The sequence below is a fragment of the Felis catus genome, chromosome A3 (genome assembly GCF_018350175.1).
Source record: "Felis catus isolate Fca126 chromosome A3, F.catus_Fca126_mat1.0, whole genome shotgun sequence".
NCBI classification, from domain to species: domain Eukaryota; kingdom Metazoa; phylum Chordata; class Mammalia; order Carnivora; family Felidae; genus Felis; species Felis catus.
This window is the reverse complement of record NC_058370.1, coordinates 88884915-88903681: the sequence shown is the minus strand read 5'-3', so window position 1 is coordinate 88903681 and position 18767 is coordinate 88884915. Positions and strand designations below refer to the sequence as shown.

The 18767-nt window shown below is 34.8% G+C and overlaps 1 protein-coding gene and 1 pseudogene across 10 annotated transcripts in view; both read left to right on the top strand.

Annotated features, from left to right (window-relative positions):
* Positions 1–18767, top strand: part of EXOC6B (exocyst complex component 6B) — a 613079-nt gene that overhangs the window by 388118 nt on the left and 206194 nt on the right. The gene's annotated exons all lie outside the window — the stretch shown is intronic.
* On the top strand, positions 3728–9765 carry LOC109498501 (annotated as a pseudogene).

Sequence of the window (18767 nt, the reverse complement as noted above, 5' to 3'; positions counted from 1 at the left end):
CACTCTCATGGAGATAAAAGTGACCACAGACTGTATGATAAGAGATCAAAGAAGAGTTTAAGAGATTAAGATATACAGAAAAGAACTATAGTACTTTTATAGAACTAAAGTACAATTAAAAAAGAGTTGGCAGGGGTGGGGGGGCGCATGAGTAAAACTATTAAAATAATTAAAACCACATTAGATACAGGGAGATGTGGAGTGAATGATGCCGCAGATGGGACTTATGACTTAGACGCAATTCTTGAGAAAAATCACATAAAATGCAGTTAAGAGAGATGAAAAACTGTTAGTGGAAATTTGTTGCTACAGAAGGAAAAAACTCATCCCTGGAATAAAAGACTTTAATCTACAGATTGAAAAGAGTTTACTAAATACTAGGAAAAAGTAATGAAGACTTAGAATTCTGGTAACTTTTAAGATTAAAAAATTTCCATAAGTATTACTAGAGTAAGAAAAAAGTCACCTACAAAGTTAAACAAAATTAAGTTGGCCCCATATTTTTTTCTCAGACCCCAGATGACACTGTAATAATGTCTATAGAATGTTGAAGGAAAACAAAATAGGTTACTTAGGTTAAAAATTATTTTAAAAACAAAAATTAAAAAATATTTTTTAAAAGTGAGAAATTATAACCTCTATGAACCCTGTGTAAAAATTTGCTTAGAAAGAAAAGGAGTCAAAAGAAATCCATAAATGGTAAAATTACGATGTGGAAACATTGGTGATGAGCAGATTAAACACTGAATAAAGCAGACTAGGGAAAAAGTATGTAATCAAATTTTCAAATAGAAAATATATCACTTAGAAATAGTAATTTGATGCTAGTTAGCTAGGATAAAAAGTTAAAGAGCCAGCAAAATGTAGTGTTCTGGCAGGGGTGGGGGGGGGGTGCATGGGCGGGAATATCATATTAACATGCTAATTGCTTCATCCTTCTTAAAGGAGTTTATTTTTAAAGTATATAAATGGAAAAATATGGCTTCAGCATACTGGTGTATTTCATCAGTTGCAAACGTTTCTTTTCACATTTTAACATCTCTGGACTTGGAATTTGTCTTGTAATCAACTGTGGCTTACTGACATAATTGGCACCATGTTTTCTTTCCTGATCATTTAAAAATAACAACGCATCTTATAGTTATTGGCATTTTAAAGTGCATTAAATATAGATTTTAAACATATAAGGTCATAAAATACAAGCCATAAAGCAAAAGATTGAAAACAAAAAAATGCTGAGAGAGGAGGCAATAGGAAATAGCAGTTGAGAGCTCAGACTGTGGCGTCAGACTGACTTGGGTTCACATGGCAATGCCAGCAAATGTGGAGGTACAGTCAACTTATTTGTGTAACAGTAACACTGACAATTAGAAAATTTTCTATTGAACAATTCTGTGATCATAGAAGTAAAAACTCTAACTTCCGGAAAATTTTAGAATAATGGTAATAAAAGCAAAACATGTCATAACCTATAAGGTACAATTAAGAAGGATACCTAAGGAAAATTCATAACTTGGATGTTTCTAGTTTAAATCTATCAAGAATGAGAAAACAATTATATGCATTTTTTAAAAAATCAGCAACTAAAGGATAGCAACAGGAACTAAATAATAATGGCAAAGCCATTAATCAATGAATTCAGTATCAGTTGAACTGATAGATTTAAGAGCTTTTTCTTTGATAATGTAAAAGTCATTAGTCTTAAGTTGGGAAAAGGACGAAAGCCAGAAATATCCAAAATTAAAGATTTTGGAATATTAAAGGTTAAAGAATTGGGAGATGATTTAAGATACAGACAAAATTGAATGCTACAGCTTTGCACAAATCTATACTATACATTTGAAATTTTAGATGAAATATATAGTTTTCTAGGAAATTTTAAGCAGATTTTAAAGGGGTTAGAAAAATCAAAAGTTAGAATAATGGAAGAATAAAACTGTTACAAAGAGCTTATCTATCCTTACCTCTTAATTAAAATGCCTTCTGGATGGCTTCATGGATGAATTCTGCTTAACTGTTAAGGAACAAGTAATATTAATGCCATTAAAAAGGTTCTTGACATTGGAGATAGAAGGCATAATTAACAATTACATTCATGAGACAACAAAATATTGGTATGAAACCTGACATCAAAAAGTAAAAGGGGCACCTAGGTGGCTCAGTTGGTTTAGTGTCCGACTCTTGATTTCAGCTCATGTCATGATCCCAGGATCGAGCCCCCAAGTTGGGTTCTGCACTGAACATGGAACCTGCTTAAGATTCTCTCTCTCTCTCTCTCTCTCTCTCTCTCTCTCTCTCTCTCTTCCCCCTCCCTTCCCCCCCTTCTGCCCCTCTCCTTCACTTGTGCACTCTCTCTCCCTCTCTCAAAATGAAATAACTCTTTTAAAAAAAGTTGAAAAAAATCAATAAGTCAATCTTGCACAATATTGATGAAAATCATCTTTAAAAATTCAGCAAACACAATAGACCAATGTATTAAAAGAACATAAGCCATGATCAAATGAAATTCATCTAGGAACGCAGGGTTAGTTCAATGTAATTCTGAGATTATACTGAAATACAAAAGATTAAATTTTGAATACCTAAAAACATTTGGTGTATAATTGAACATTCCTATAGAAAATCTTTATAAACATTAATGTATAAACATTTTCTTAAAATAAACGTGTGTGTGTGTGTGTGTGTGTCTGTGTGTATGTGTTTAAAAGGTTTTCTAGCACCATTACTTAATGATTTTTCTCTGGAGGTGCTTGCTAAGGCAATTATGGAAGAGCAACAAATAATAAATGCAAACAAATAAAAGGGCAACAAATACATACATAAATAAGGTAAAAGTATTACTACTTGTCAATTATGTTGTCTAACATCTGGAATACCATCAAACCTAACTAAGGAACAATTGATTAGAAACAAAAAATATGTAATTTAATAATTACATTAATTTGTAGTTTTCCCATGTATAAACCAAAACCTGAAAAATGTAATGGATGTAAAAATCCCACTCATAATAGCTAAAAAAACATTAGAACATTTAGGAATAAACATGAAATATGTGAATACTGTATTGGGAAATTTATAAAACTCTACCAAGTATCATAAAATGACCTGTTCATATGGTAAAATGTTTGTAAGATAACCTGTTCATATGGTAAAATGTTTGTCGATTATCCATTAATACAAAGCAACACAATAAAAATCCCAGTGGGATTTGCATTGGATTTATTACAATTATGTACAGTTTATCTAGAAGAAAGAATGTGAGAAAAGGAATGATCAGTAAAATTCTAAAGAAAATTAGGGAGAACTTTTTTTTTTTAACCTAGTTTGGAAGGTTACACTCCATGGAGTAGCCAAGACTATTTGGGAATTTAATATATAATAAGTATATATCAGATGACTGGGAACCAGGATGGATTATGGGATAAATGTAACAACAGAGTTAAGATGGGGGAAAAATAGATTCCTTTCACTGTCCTTACACAAAGATTTAAATATATGTGTTTAAAAAGTCACAAAGGTATTAGAAGAAAATGTAGCGGAGGTTTTCTTATCATGGTACAAAGCACAGGGGCCATAAAGGAGTAGTCTTAAATTTGATTGTGAAAACTCTTTATTTTTTTTATTATTGAAACTCTTAATACTTCCCTGTCAAAATCACTGTAAAGGGTCCAAAATCTAGTAAGAACAGACAGGGCTAATTTCATAATAAATATTAAAAGCATATAGCATGCTCTTAGATATTGAGTTAAAATACTACCAATTAAAAATGTACATGGTCAAGGTAGACGAGGTACACATGTTCAAATATTCTTTAACTCTCCAATCCCATAAAATAATAGTGCAGATATATCTTTTAAGTGGAAATAACTTACTAGCAGTGAAAGGAAAGAGAGTGTAACTGGTGCCCTCTCTGTCTTCTCTGCACGGGGAGCCACTCTCAGCCACAGCCCCTCATCCTTTGAAGCTTTATGCCTGTGCAAAGTTCCTTCCATCCCCTGCTTGATGAGGAGCACCTGTCAGCTGTTGAGCCAATCATTGTCTGCAGTGGTGCCAAAACAGTAGCTGCCCCATGTACCCTGACCTCACTTTTTCCTAGCTGCAGCTTCCAAACTGGTGCCATTTAAAGTGACGTCCACACAGCAGCCAAGTTCTTAGGTCTGGGGTAGCCGTTATACGGGTGGCCAGCTCTGGGGCTGGAATTGGGACTGTGTTTGGGAATTTCATCATTGGTTATGCCAGGAACCCTTCTCTGAAGCAACAGCTCTTCTCCTATGCCATTTTGGGCTATGTACTTTTGGAGACCATGGGTCTCTTTCGCCTGATGGTGGCCCTTCTTCTTCACCATGGGAAGGAGCCGTCTTCACCTCCTTTGTCTTGTCTGCCCTGTATGGTCCTTTTCTTATACCTCCCCAGACAGGCTGGGGAAAATGGTTGGGTCAGGGGGTTGACAAAGAGAAGACAAATAAATACTGTATTAATAAGGAAAAGAAAAAGAATGCCATTGGCATACAAGATAAGGGAATTTTGAAATATAAACACACGTGTGCGCACACGTGTGTGTGTGTGTGTGTGTGTGTGTGTGTGTGTGTGTGTGTGTGTGTGTGATTATTTGGGGAAAAATACCGGAGTAAACCATTCTCTAAAGGTCAAGTATGAAATCGCTCTTGTTCAAGTGTACCAAGCTGAGAGCCAGCATATTGGCTCCTCATTCTTTTATTTCCCTGCTGACTCGCTTAATTCTAGGATGCTTAGGATAAGAGTACTGAGCAAAATGTAAGCAGAAGGGCTCTTGGATTTCTCCAGACTCTAGCCTACTTATATTGTACCCCAGGAGAGAAAGTCCATGATTCCTTCTCTGCAGTGAGGTCAGTGAATAGAATTGGCAAGATAACACGGTATGTAACTCCATGGTAGCACTTCCCAGAAGCTATCTTGAGTTATCAGCATAAGCTTAACTCTTTTACAGATAAGTTATATTCTTCATGCCTTATTTTTTTCAGTGGCATAACTCCCTCTCAAACCCTTCACCAATACCCAAGGTGTAGTTAACAAGAGTATATTTGGCCCAGTTTTTACTTATTATTCATTTCAGGTTTTTTTCTTATGGTCATGGTGTGGGGTCCTATTACCAAGGCAACCGAGAATGGATTATGTGCTATGCATCTTTTACTAACACTTTTAACTCCTTTTTGTATGATTGTTTCTGTTTCTTTAGCTACCCTCATGCATAATAAAAAGGTTTCAAATCATTCTAAGGTTCTGATTGTCTTTACTAGTAGCTATACTCTTGTCTTTTTCCAGGTCTGACTCTTTTCCTACAATGTTTGTCTTACCTCTATAGAGTTCTTCCAAATTTAGCAATGTTTTCTTAATGTCTTTCCCTTTTCCTATAATAAATATCTGTTCTGGTAATTCTTATTCAACACTATTGACACTAATAGAGAATTGACTCTGGGACAATTGTCAGTGTGATTTTTTTTGGAAAGAAGTTGACCCATTGACTCTAACCCTCTCCTACTTCTTTTCAGTGGACAACTGACAAGTGGCTCATGTGTCTAACAAAGTGTTTGGATATCACAGCTGACTTGATAAGGCAATCTCTATGTAGATAATGCCCTTTTAAGGAGAGATGGGAGTCACTCACAGCCTGAATATAAACTGTCAGTCCACTCTCCCCAGAAACATGTCCCATCCTATACCACAGTCACTGAGGACATACTACTGTAGATATAACCAGCATTAATAGAAAGATAAATGGATTCCTAAATACAAAGATGAATAGACAAATCAAGCCAGTAATTGAGGAAACCAACAACATGAAGGGTAGGCACTCAATGACAAAGAGAAGAACTAACATCTGACTTAAAAGAACTTTCAAAAGTAAGTTTAATTAATATCCTCAGAGAAATTCAAAAAAATGGAAATGTAAAAATTAAAAATATGCTAAATGAATTTTTTAAAACTCAATCTATTAGCTAAATAGAATAGAAACAGCTGAAGGATGCTCTAGTAAGCTTGGATAAATGAGTATTAGCAACATTGGATACTAGAAGAAAATGAGTATTGCTAAATTTCTGAAGGGAAATCATTTTGGAATTAGACTTCTATTATGCCTGAACTGGTATTTAAAGCGGCATAGCAAAAGAAAGACATGGTAGGATGTAGAACTCAAAAACTTTCCATCATTCTGTGAAATCACTAAGGAATGTATGTTGGCAAAGTTTAACATAAATCCAGGCAAGAACAATGAGCATAGAAACTAGTAAATTCATAGTTAAAACTAAATGATATTCATGTATATTGTAAATGACGAATCTCAGATAATGTCAACATGCAGTAGATACTAGTTTGGAGAAAAGTAAGAGAAAACATCCGAGATTTTTGTCTTATCCCACTGGAGACTCTCAGTGTTGCTTATCTTTAGATAATAACTGAAATACACCTTTTAAATGTTTTAAAATTTCAGGGTAGCGACTAAAAATATTAAAACAGGGGCGCGTGGGTGGCTCAGTCATTTGAGTGACTGACCTTGGCTCTGGTCAGGGTTGTGTGGTTCCTGGGTTCGAGCCCCGCGTCAGGCTCTGTGCTGACAGCTCAGAGCCTGGAGCCTGCTTCAGATTCTGTGTCTCCCTGTCTTTCTGCCCCTCCCCTGCTTGCACTCTGTCTCTCTCAAAAATGAGTAAACATTAAACAAAATTAAAATATTAAAGCAAAAACGTATAGCAGCAGAGGGAGAAACATAAACAGGAAAATTTAACTGATCCAGATTAGGAGAAGTTAAAAACAAAGTGTGATTAGAGAGAAAATATGAAATAAGATGATGGTAGTAAGCCCAAATGTGTCAAAAACGACATTAATGTAAAAATAGTAAAATTGTCTTTTAAACATAGAGACTATGAGATTTGCCGTAAATAAAAATTTGACTTTGTGTTGTTTACAAGAAATACCACTCAAATAAAACAGGATAGAAGGATATAAAAGAAATGTGTGAGCAAATATTCCAGCCAGATTTAAGAAAAAGAAAGCAATATTAACATTATATAAAATAGAACTTAAGGCAAACAACCTCAAAATTAGATAAGAAAGGTATATATCACATTGTTAAAAAAAATACACAGTACACAGGAAGATTAAAAGGGAAAAACTGTATGATCATCTCTCAAATATTGAAAACAATTTAATACTTTAACATGAAATCAACAGTTTAACATTTGATGTACTTTAACAGACATTCGTAATAGAAACTGAACAAGCTAATAATGAACAGAAACTTCATTAATTTGATAGATGCTGTTTACCAGGGATATGGAACAAACATCATGTTTAATGGTGAAACATTAGAAACATCCTATTATGCCAGAGGTAGAACAAACAAGCCCATTGTCACCACGGTCATTCAGTATTTTTCAGGAGGTCTGAGCCAGTGCAGTAAGACAGGAAAAATAATAAGCAGTGGGACTGTTGTAAAGGATGTGAGAAAGTTGTTTGTAGACCACGTGATTGTCCATTTGAAACAAGCCAAGACAACCAATTGCAAACATATTAGAATTAGTGAGAGTTTAGTAATAGTCCCCAATACAATGTTACATATCATGTTCTTCAGCTTTGTCTCTACCTTATACTATATAACAAAATGTGATGAAAATGGATTGCATTCACAACTGTAAGAAAAATGATAAAATACGTAGAAATAAATATGACAAGAAGTATGTACAACATATAAGAGGAAACACTGAAATTGTATGAGGGACCTAGAAGAAAACCAAATTATTAGCAGGAAGAAAAAACAATAATCCTGGATAGAAAGATTCAGGGTATGAAATAATCAGTTTAAAACAATAACATCTAAAATAGTGAAGTGTGGCAATTGAAAAAGATAACAATGAGGTAAAATAGACCAAAATTACACTTTTAAAGTGCTTGACCACGTAAAAGTTGAAATTCATATATGATGCAAGATACTACAATTGAGAATTAAAGATAACTCTAGATAATTAAAGACAAACCAAGAGAATATTTATACATAACAAAGATTAAGATCTAGATCTTGTAAATTATTAAGAAGCTCAATAGAAAAATGGGGAAAGAATATACGTGAATGTTTTACAAAAGAAGATCTAGAAATGACTGGTGAGTAAATGAAAAGATTTTCAGCCCTCATTAGTAATCAGAGAAATGAAGTTTAAAATCACAATAATATTTTTCTATCCTATGAGCATAACTGATAAAGACTGATAAAAGACAGGAAAATCAGTTCTCTCCTACATTTTCATGATAAAAAGCTCTTTTGGAACACACCCTACCAGGATCTAGTAAAAGTGCACGTTCATATAGTCCACAGTTTCATCTTGTACCCATTGAAAATCAATATACATAAATATTAATTGCAACATTGTTACATAAAAAAATTGAAAACAATTCAGATGCCCATGAATAGGGGGCTTATAAGGTAAATTATGGTATATAGCATAGTAAGTTCTTGGAATAATACTTAACCTTTTAAAAGAACACAGTGATGTGGTAAGTTCCTATTTGATAAGATTGAGTTATACAACAGGAGATTTATTATGATTTCATGTTTTAAGAAGAAATATATGCACTTGCGCATGTATGAAAATGCATACAAGCCAGACTGGAAGAATGTATTCCGTGCTGATAGGTAGCCTCTGGAAGGGAGTTTGTCTGGTGAGTAAATGTGAAGAATTTTCACACTTTGCCCTATTAAATTCTTCATTATTTCGAATCTTTTATAATGACACTGTAATTAAAAATTAGAAGAAAAATGTGCATATCGCAAAAAGAAATACAAAGGCCAATAAGTAAGTATCCTTGTGCTCATGATTATAGAAATGCAAATGAAAGTATCAGTGAGATTTTTCATATGTCATATGAGTAATGATCGAAAATACCCAGTCTTCGCAACGTTGTGACCAAAGAAAGCACTGTTTGTTAGAACGTGAATTTTTGTTAGGCAGTTGACTTCATTTATTAAAATTCTGTATCTCCACCTTTTACTTAAAATTTCATTCTCATATATTATTTTCAAGGCATCATCACAAATAGGCAACAATATATCTGTAAGGATGTTAAGATAGCATTTTTTAAAGCGGTGATATTGAAGCTGTCAGCACTTAAATAAATATTGATACATCCAAGTAATGAAATATATAGATCAGTACAAATGCACATTAAAATTTATTTAAGATACACATTAAATTTTTTAAAAGTATGTTACAAGTAAGTTTATCTAGTGTGATCTCATTTTTCCAGAATCTTTGTGTGTATGTGTGTTTGTATATCTGCAGGGTATATTGGTTAGAAAAAACATTCCAGAGGTAAATGCAAGGTTTGAAATCCATTATCTCTTCAATGTAGGATTATAAGGGACTTTGTTTTTCTTTGTTCAGTATTTCTATAATGTTTGAGGAGTTTTTTTTTGGTTTTTTTTGTTTTTTTTTTTTTTTACCACAGCGATGCATTGCTTTTGTCATCAGTGAGCCACTAATATAACAGTTGACTTATACATTCCTTAGGGATTTTCCTTTTGTTAAAATAAAAAAATTGTTCTTTTGTGATTTGAATTGAATATTGTATTTATGAAAGAATCTTCTCTTATTTTCATTGACTTTTCATCCCTTTAGTTCTTATCATTAGTAACAATAATATTTAATATTTAGTAAATGTGTACTCTGTGCCAGGCCCTGTGATTTTCAAACTGCATCTATTAAAAATTTTTTGTTAGTGTTTATTTATATTTGAGAGAGAGAGAGCGTACAAGCAGGGAGGGGCAGAGAGACAGGGAGACATAGAATCTGAAGCAGGCTCCAGGTTCTGAGCTGTCATCACAGAGCCCAACGCAGGTCTCCAACTCATGAGTTGTGAGACCATGACCTGAGCTGAAGTTGGACACTTAACTGACTGAGCCACCCAGGTGCCCCATCAAACTGCATCTATTTTAATCCAACCAGTCCTTGGATTATTACTGTTGTTTGTCCTACAGAGCAGCAGTTCTTAAACTTTCTGGTTTGGGGAACTATTCATACTCCCCCATGTTACTGAGGACACCAAAGGACTTTCGTTTATTTGCATTACATCTATCGATATATGCTATATTAGGAATTGTCTTAGAAGTCTTTTAAGTATTTATTATTTTATTTTCAGAGCAATAATAAATCCAATATGATAATGCGAAGAACATTTTAATGAAAAATGACTATTTTCTAAACAAAGGACTTTTTCAGAGCAGCATTGTTTTACGTTTTTGCCAATCTCTTTCTTGTCTGGTTTAATAGAAGACAGCTGAATTCTTAAACGTGCTTCCTCAGTCAATCTGTTATGATAAATTATTTTAGTAGATTGTATCATTCACAGTTATTCAGTTCCCTGCCCTGTGTTAGGTTCGGCCATATGACTTGCTCTGGCTAGTGAAATGGAAGTTTTTCATATGCTACGTCTAAGAGGAAGCTTTAAGAGCCATTCTGTGCTTCTTCCAGCCTTCCCCTCTGCCATGTGCACTGAATGTCCCCAACGGTAGCTGCCCCATTTCCAACTTGGTTCTAGAATAAAAATGACAGTAAGCAGAGCAGCTGATCCCTAGCCAACAATAATTTGGGTGAGGAATAAGCCTTGCTCGTAAATCACTGAGATTTAGGGGTTGTTAATGTATCGTAACAGAGTGTAAGCTGACTGACACAGAAGTTGCTAAGTAAATGGGATACTGCTGTAATAAACAGACGTAGAAAAACACCTAAGATATATGACATTGACTGTGGAGCTAGGCAGAAGGTGGCTTCCATGATAGAACTTTTGGTGAAATTGTCACCTGAGGTAACTGGAAATCAGATAATATACCAGATTTAATATGTGGTATTAGGCATTAGGAGACTTTGGGAGAAAAAATGGACCAATGTTCTTTGGTTGCCACTGGCTTCATTTGTTTACAAATGGAGATAAACTCAGGAAAGAATTGGCCTGTTTATAAGCAGGGTATAAAGGGAATAGGGAGAATCTAGAAATTCCAGGAATTGAAGAGTCAACATATTTAACTCTTCCTCATTTTCAACTGATAAAATATATAACTGAAAATTATTTGGATCCACAGAAGCCCATTATATTTCAGGTGTCTCCTAAAGACCACATCAGAGCTAACACTCGCACAGTTTTGTTAAAACTTCAGATTCAATGAAAGTGAGTAGGCAGTGAGGATCAAGAAAAACGAATGACTTCCCAGAGGGCAGAGCCAGCAGCCTCAGAGTACAGTGAGTGAGGAAGCAGCTACAGGAAAGCAGATTAAGAAATGATTAAGGAATGTTCTCCACCCTGGGGGCAAGCGGCTCTTACATCTTCGGCCCAGCAGAGTTTCAGAATTCACACGGATAAGAGACGGCTGTATGTTTCCTGTCTTCCCCTTTCTGAATTGAAGGTTTATTCTAGTTGTAGTATTCCCATTCTACAATTATATGCTGGATGTTTGAGGGGCAGCTAACTTGTCATTTTAGTTTGTCGGTCTCCAGAGTAAAAGGTGCCAGATCTGGAACTTTAAATAGAGTCTGTTACAGGATTATGGACTTTTTTGTGACTCTTTTGGCGTGATTGGATAGGATTTTCAGGTTATCACCTCTGGGGAGTAGGGTGTGAGAAATCTAATTCTCCACCCAGTGATCTCAAGCTTGGCCGTGTGACTTGCTGTGTCCAATGAAATGTGAACAGAGGGATGGCTATCACCTCCAAGCAGAATCCCTAACAAACATTACATTGTTCTGCCGTGGCTGTCTTCCCTCTGCCAGGAAGCATGTGCTGCTTCCTCAGCCCGCCCTGGCTGACATGTAACGTGAAATAAATCTTTGTAGTTGTAAGCCACGAAGATTTGGGAATTATTTGTTACTGCAGCATAACCTAGTGTAAGTTGTCTGATAAATCAATATTGCTCAGAGTTTTTGATTTCACCTCTAGAATCCTGAAAACGCTAAGACTCCAAAATCTCCTGGAAAAAAAAAAATCACTTTTTCTCTGCACTTTGCTAATGAAAGATACAGAGTAAAAATGATTGTTGCTGTTTGGCAGTATTGCGTATGTACCATATATAGTGTTACTGTTTTTCACATTCCGGGATCCTAATTGCTTTGTTGTAAGGTCAGCGCCAGTAGTCAGAATTGCACTTTGTGCTACCTAGTGCTCCTCGTTAGTGTAGTGAAGCAGTGTTCTGCAACAGTTTTATTCAATTGGTTTTTACCTTGGCATGGTTAATTCTAGAAGCTGGGATCTAAACTTGTTGGTCACACTTTGGACAGTGAGCTGTACCATCTGTCTGTGATTGAATACAGTCAAAAAATACATGGAAAGTCTTCCAGACATTTCAAACTAGAGTGTCAGTACATTTTCAAGAGTTTTCAAGACACTTCAGACATAGTTTTTTGTTTTAACCTGAGAAAACTTTGCTTCTTTCCCCTACTGCCTTTTTTGTTGGTGGTGGTGGTGGTTTGTTTTTTTTTTTTTTTTTTTTTTTTTTTTTTTGCCACAAGCGCAGTGATTTGGGCTTTGATCACTGTATTCTTTGCAGGACCCCAGGCTCAGCATCTTTTCCTTTGTTTGTTCTTTGATTTGTAAACTTTCAGAACTCCATTGCTAAATTTAGAAGATTGGGCAAAAGCGATAGTCTGAAGACTTGCCTTCTTTAATTGAATAGAGAGCCTTAGGGCCCATTATCTTTCCTGACTTGATAATATGAGAGTACCGGAAACTTAAGGATCCCTCAGGGTTGCTATAGCAGTTGATTATGTTTCAGAAAAGAAAGATACATAAAAACACAGCATGTTCATATCAATTCCAAAAAGAGTTTCACCAGTTCAGTGACAGGAGAGTACTTATTACCAGGTTAATTCAGTCAAGGCAGTGGACATAGAGTCTTACATTAGGGAAAAAAAGAACTATCCTAAAAGTTATATTGTAATCTAGTAATTGTCTTGACTGTTGATCCTCTGCGAAGCAAAGCATCTTGAATTGTGGTAAATGTGAGCAGAGCTGGGCAATTTCAGCAAACTGGTAAATAATTATAGACTTGGAGATTGTATTCTTAGGATTTGTCTTAGGTCTGTCTAACTGACTTGAATTGAACTGTGGTACTGAAGAAGTTGGCACAAAAAATACTAAGCAAAGCTAGCGAAGGTCATTAATTTCTAAAGTTTAACCGATTGACACTGAGCGCATCTGTTCTCTGATAGGCTGTTCTCTCAGCATATTAATATATCCCTGCACAGAGGGCCTCTGTCCATGTCATGTGGAAATGGCAGGGTTCTTTGTCTTCTTGTCTCATTAGCTAACTGGAGTCAAGCACTCAAACTTGAAAGTGATTTTTTTTTTTTCAGTTTCAGATGAGTATTTATAAAACTTTTTTTGGACAACTAGTAATTGGACAGTTAGATAAACTATTCATATAGTTGAGGAGCCAACAGTTATTTTTCAAAAGTTTTTGGAAAGCATTATGTAGTTGACTCATTGTGTTTTTGTTTTTTGTTGTTTTTTTTTTTTTTTTACATTCTTTGCAATTCTGTTGTTATGGGATTAAAAAAAAATAATTTGAAGAATACTCTGTGCGGACAGAGTCTTTGAGTTCTCTTAATGTCAGAGAAAGGACACCAAGAGATCTCAGAAACTGGCTCACTTATAAATTAGAGAAGACCACGGTCTGCAACTCTCTTTAGCTTGATGAGCTGAAGCTAAAATACGAAGAATAATATGCTGTCTTTCATAGATGAATATGTTGTTAACGATCTACCATGTAGAACATGCTTTTTGTTGATATTCTCAATACAGATAGAAAACAAGGAGTGGGAGTGTTTAGTAAGTTATTCAAATCAACAGTGCCTATAAAGACTTGAGAATTTGAGTGGACTGTGAGTTCAGGTTAAATAAGACGATAGGTCTACCAAAAAGTTCAATTGGTCTAAGGTATTGTAGAAGAATATTTCTTAACAGTTTTCAAAATGTGGTCCCTGGAAGACTGGTGTCAACATCATCATAGAACTTGTTGAAAAAATCCAAAATCTTGGGCCCCATCCCAGACATTACTGAATCAGAAACTCAAGCTTTTGCCCTAGCAATCTGTTTTAATAAGTCCTCCAGGGAATTCTGATGTATGCTGAAATTTAAGAATGTTACTGATCTAGAACTATATCCTCTTCTACTCAACTCTGGTCGGAGCAATCCTAGATCAATTATTTTGCTTTTGTGTACTTTAAATTTTTAAAAATAATTTTATTTTAAAAATACTTATTAATAATAAAAAATAATTTATTATTTTGCTTCTGGTTGTTACCTTGATCACTGTTCTCAGACTTAAGTGATGGATGAGCCCCTCTTATCCTCAGTTCATCTCTAGCTAGGGTTAGAACTCTGATTTAAACCTTATTTTCCTTCCGCTTTTTTTTTTTTTTTTAATGTCTATTTATTTTGAAAGAGAGAGAGAAAGTGGGGGAAGAGCAGAGAGAGGGAAAGAGAGAGAATCCCAGACAGGTTGCACGCTGTCAGCACAAAGTCTGATGTGGGGCTCAAACTCACAAACCATAAGATCATGGACTGAGCCGAAATCAAGAATCTGATGCTTAACTGACAGCCACCCAGATGAGCCTTCCTTCTGCCTTTTGAAGATATTATTCTGTTATCTTCTAGCTTCTTCTTGTTGCTGTCAGCCTTATTTATTGTTCCTTTATAGGAAACTTGTCTTTTCTTTCTTACAACTTTGAAGATTTTTGTCTTTTTATCTCTCTGTCTTATATTTTAGGTAATTCATCAGATCTGTCTTGTAGTCGAATCTGTTGTTTATATAATACATTGAATTTTAAATTTCAGTGTGTATTTTTCTAGAGGTCCTATTTGGTTTTTTTTCCATATCTGTCTGTTCATAGTGTTCTATTATTTTGTGATTATTTAAATTCCTTTTCTCTTGTCATCTTAAATATATCTTTTATTTTAACTTTCAAAAAGTTCTTTTATCTCAGGTCTCTGCCTATGCTTTTTCCTCATTTTGTTGATCTTTAGACTCTACCTCATGAAAAATCATTTTTTTATGTAGTTTTAAATTTTTGATTATGAGTTTATTTTTGACAAGAATTGTTTTTCCATGGGAATGTATATTTCCTATATTAATAAAAATGCCCCTGTAGAGCTCTTTTACATTTGTTTTTCCTGATGGTCTCAGGAGTTTCACTGATCCAGGATCAGTTTTTCATATTTCAGCTTAGGGATTCTTTTCATATTTCAGCTTAGGGATTCTTTGTAGTATGTGACGTTTATAAATTCTGACAGCACACCAATATTTGGATTTTAACTTCTTGTGGAAGAATATTTTTTCCCCAACACCAAGTGGATAACTTTATATGCACTTAAAAACAAAGCTTCCATGTCACTTTAATATGATCTCTTCTCCCTGAAAGGGTAGCCTTTCGAGGTCTCAGAAGTAGGCAGGTGTTACGGACTTAATATTTGTGTCCCCCTAAAATTCATATATTGAAATCTCAATCTTAGTGCCTTTATAAGAAGAGGCTAGAGAGCTAGCTTGTTTTCTTCCCACCATGGGAGGATACGGTGTGAGGTTGTCAGTCTGCAACTCAGAAGAGTTTGCAACTCAGCAAAACCCAGTCATGCTGGCATCCTGATCTTGGGTTTCTAGTCTCCAGAAGTATGAGAAATAAATTTCTAATATTTATAAGCCACCCAGCCTATTGTACTTCGTTGTAACAGCCTGAGCTAAGACAGTGGGACACTGTCTAGTTTATATCTCCATTCTTCTGTGGAAGCTGAGGTCTATCCCCATATTGATATTAAAGCCCAATATGTAGCTGTTAGGTAATTCTGGCCTCATGTCCTCCTGAGATCTGAGCAAAATTTAGTTAGGTTTTGGGTTTGTTGTTGTTGTTGTTTTTCCTAGTACATGGATATTTCCTTTTCTTTCAAACTCAGTTTTTTAACTAAAACATGCTATGATATGGAATCCATAATTTCTATGTTTCGTGTCAGCTCAGTCTGCCATATTGCCAGAGGTAAAATTTCTTGGTCTCTTAAATTCTTCCCATTTTTTGGGTAGTGCTACCTATATGTATGTAAACAGAAAGTAGAGATAAATACCTTATCCATACAATCCTTATATAATTATCACCAAAAATAGATTTACAACTTAAATATAAAAATTTATGATGAATAAAATTAAAATTAACAATATTACCTTAATAACGTCAATTTTATGGTTTTGCTAAAGCTAAGTCGCTACATACACCGTGAATAGTACTAAGCGTCAATGCAGGATTTTCAGAGTCACGTGCAATGTATGACTTTTCTGCCAATTTTGTCTGGTTAACCTATTGTGAAACTTTTTTATACTGTGTGATAACCTAGTTTGACTTGATACAGTTGCATAAAGGTCCATGTCTGCCCTTTTGCTCATAGCAAAAATGACCTGTTACTTGATACCAAGGTAATTGTAAATACAAATGCAAGGCCAACACTGAAATCATATAATGGTTTTCAGTTACAAAAACAAGCATTCAGATAAAACAAACCACAATTAACTTATGTTTTTAGACAGTCACAAAAGTGTGGAAAATGTCCCATCAAGAACCATGGAACCTGTCTCTGTAAACCAGTTTGGGGAACTCTCATCTGTGACATACAGTTGTGACATGACTGCTTGAATTAAGAAGAGTCACCTCTGGGAGGGATATCAGGAAAATGGTGGAGTGGGCAGCTCCAAACTCTCATCCCACCACAAAAACATTGACCACATGAATGCTGAGTTAAGAAAAAGGCAGTCTGATAACAGGAAATCTGTGTGGTGTTTTTACTTGCCCTTTCCCCGCTTTCCCACCAAGCAAGTTGGTTGTCTTGAAGCAGCTGCAGCCCATTTCCCGAACGTGGGTCCCTGTTTACTGACTGCAGAGGGGTCAAAGCACATCTCCTACACAAAGTATTGTGTATGTTTCTTCTAACCTGTCTAAGGGCTACCTCATGCTCAAATTATCCCAGTTTTCTCAGCGGAAACTTTGGAGAACAGAAGGCAGTAGGTTTATATATTCAAAGAGCTGAAAGAAAAAAAAGAAAAGAAAGAAAACCTTATTAACCAAGAATTCTGTATTTGACAAACTGTCCTTCAAAAATGAAGTTGAAAACATATCTAGATAAACTGACATATCTAGATAAAAGCTGAAGGAGTTCATCCCCTTTAAGAACAAGAAATGCGAAAGGGGTTCCTTTAGGTTTAAATGAAAGGGCACTAGCCAGTAACTTGAAGCTGTATAAGGAAGTGAAGATTTCCAGTAAAGGTAAATACATATAAGAGTCAGTATTATTGTATTTTTGATTTGTACCTCTACTTTGTATTACTACTTGATTTAAAACACAAATGCATAACAAGAATTACAAATCTATCTTACTGGGTGCATAGTATGTATAAGTGTGTAAAAAATGTAATTTATGACAACATAAAGGTAACCTAGATGAAAAGAGCAAAATTATAGGAACACACTTTACCTAAACTGGTTACGAAGAAAGAAAATTATAATAGACCTATAATAAGTACAGAGATTGAATTAGTAATCAAAAACCTCCCAAAAAAGTCCAGGACCAGGTGGTTTCACTGGTGAATTCTACCAAACATTTAAAACGAATTAATACCAATTCTTTCTAAACTCTTCCAAAAAATATAAGAGCAGGGAACACTTCCTAACTCATTTTAGGACAGCAACATTACCCTGATACCAAAGCCAAATAAAGACATCACTAGAAAAGAAAATTACAGGCCAGTATTCTACATCAATATATAACCACAAACCCTCAACAAATTACTAGTGAAGTGAATCCAACAATATTGAAAGTATTATGCACCCTGACCAACTGGGATCTTACCTAGGAATATAATACTCGCCCACTATCACAGAAGCAGTCAGGTAATACACTACATTAATGAGTGAAGGAAGAATACCACGTTATTGTTACAATTTTGCAGATAAATGATTTTTAAAAAATCCAACACTCTTGTGGCAAAAACACTCAGACAACTAGGAATAGAAAGGAATGTTTTCTTTTTTCCTTTAGTTTTCTTTATTTGTGTTAAAATGTTTCTACATGTGGGACTCTTCTTGTTTATTTTATTTGACGTTCATAGAGCTTCTTGGATTTGGGGCTTAATGTCCTTCATTTGTTTTGAAAAATTCCCAGCCAGTATCTCATCAACTATTTCTTCTGTCCAGTTCTCTCTTCTTTTACTTTCTTCCTAGGACTTCAGTTACACTTTATTAGTTCTTTTACTTTGTTTCATATGTTTCTTAAAACACTTTGTTTTATACATCTAGTTTTCTTTCTTTGCCGGAGTCTGAATATTTTGTTGGACCTATCTTCTAGTATATAAATCCTTTCTTCTGTCATGTCTTATATGTCATTAAAAACATATTTTGGGTTCTCAGCTTCAGAAATTGTGTTTTTCAGTTTAGAATTCTTATCAATTTTCTATTGATAGATCTCAGATCTCTAGTAAAATTCTCTTATTACCAATTTTATAAACATTATTTCATACGGTAATTACAATATCTGAATTATCCAAGGGTTTGTTTTTGTTTTCTATTTTTTATCTTGTTTTGCCCCACCCCCTCTCATGATATATTTCTGTCTTTTGATACTTCTGATAATTTTTTTTTTAAGTTCTGGACCATGTATTCTCACTGCAAACTAGGCTATCCTTAAGGCTTTGTAAAGATTAGTCTGTTTCTGGTTTGCATGTA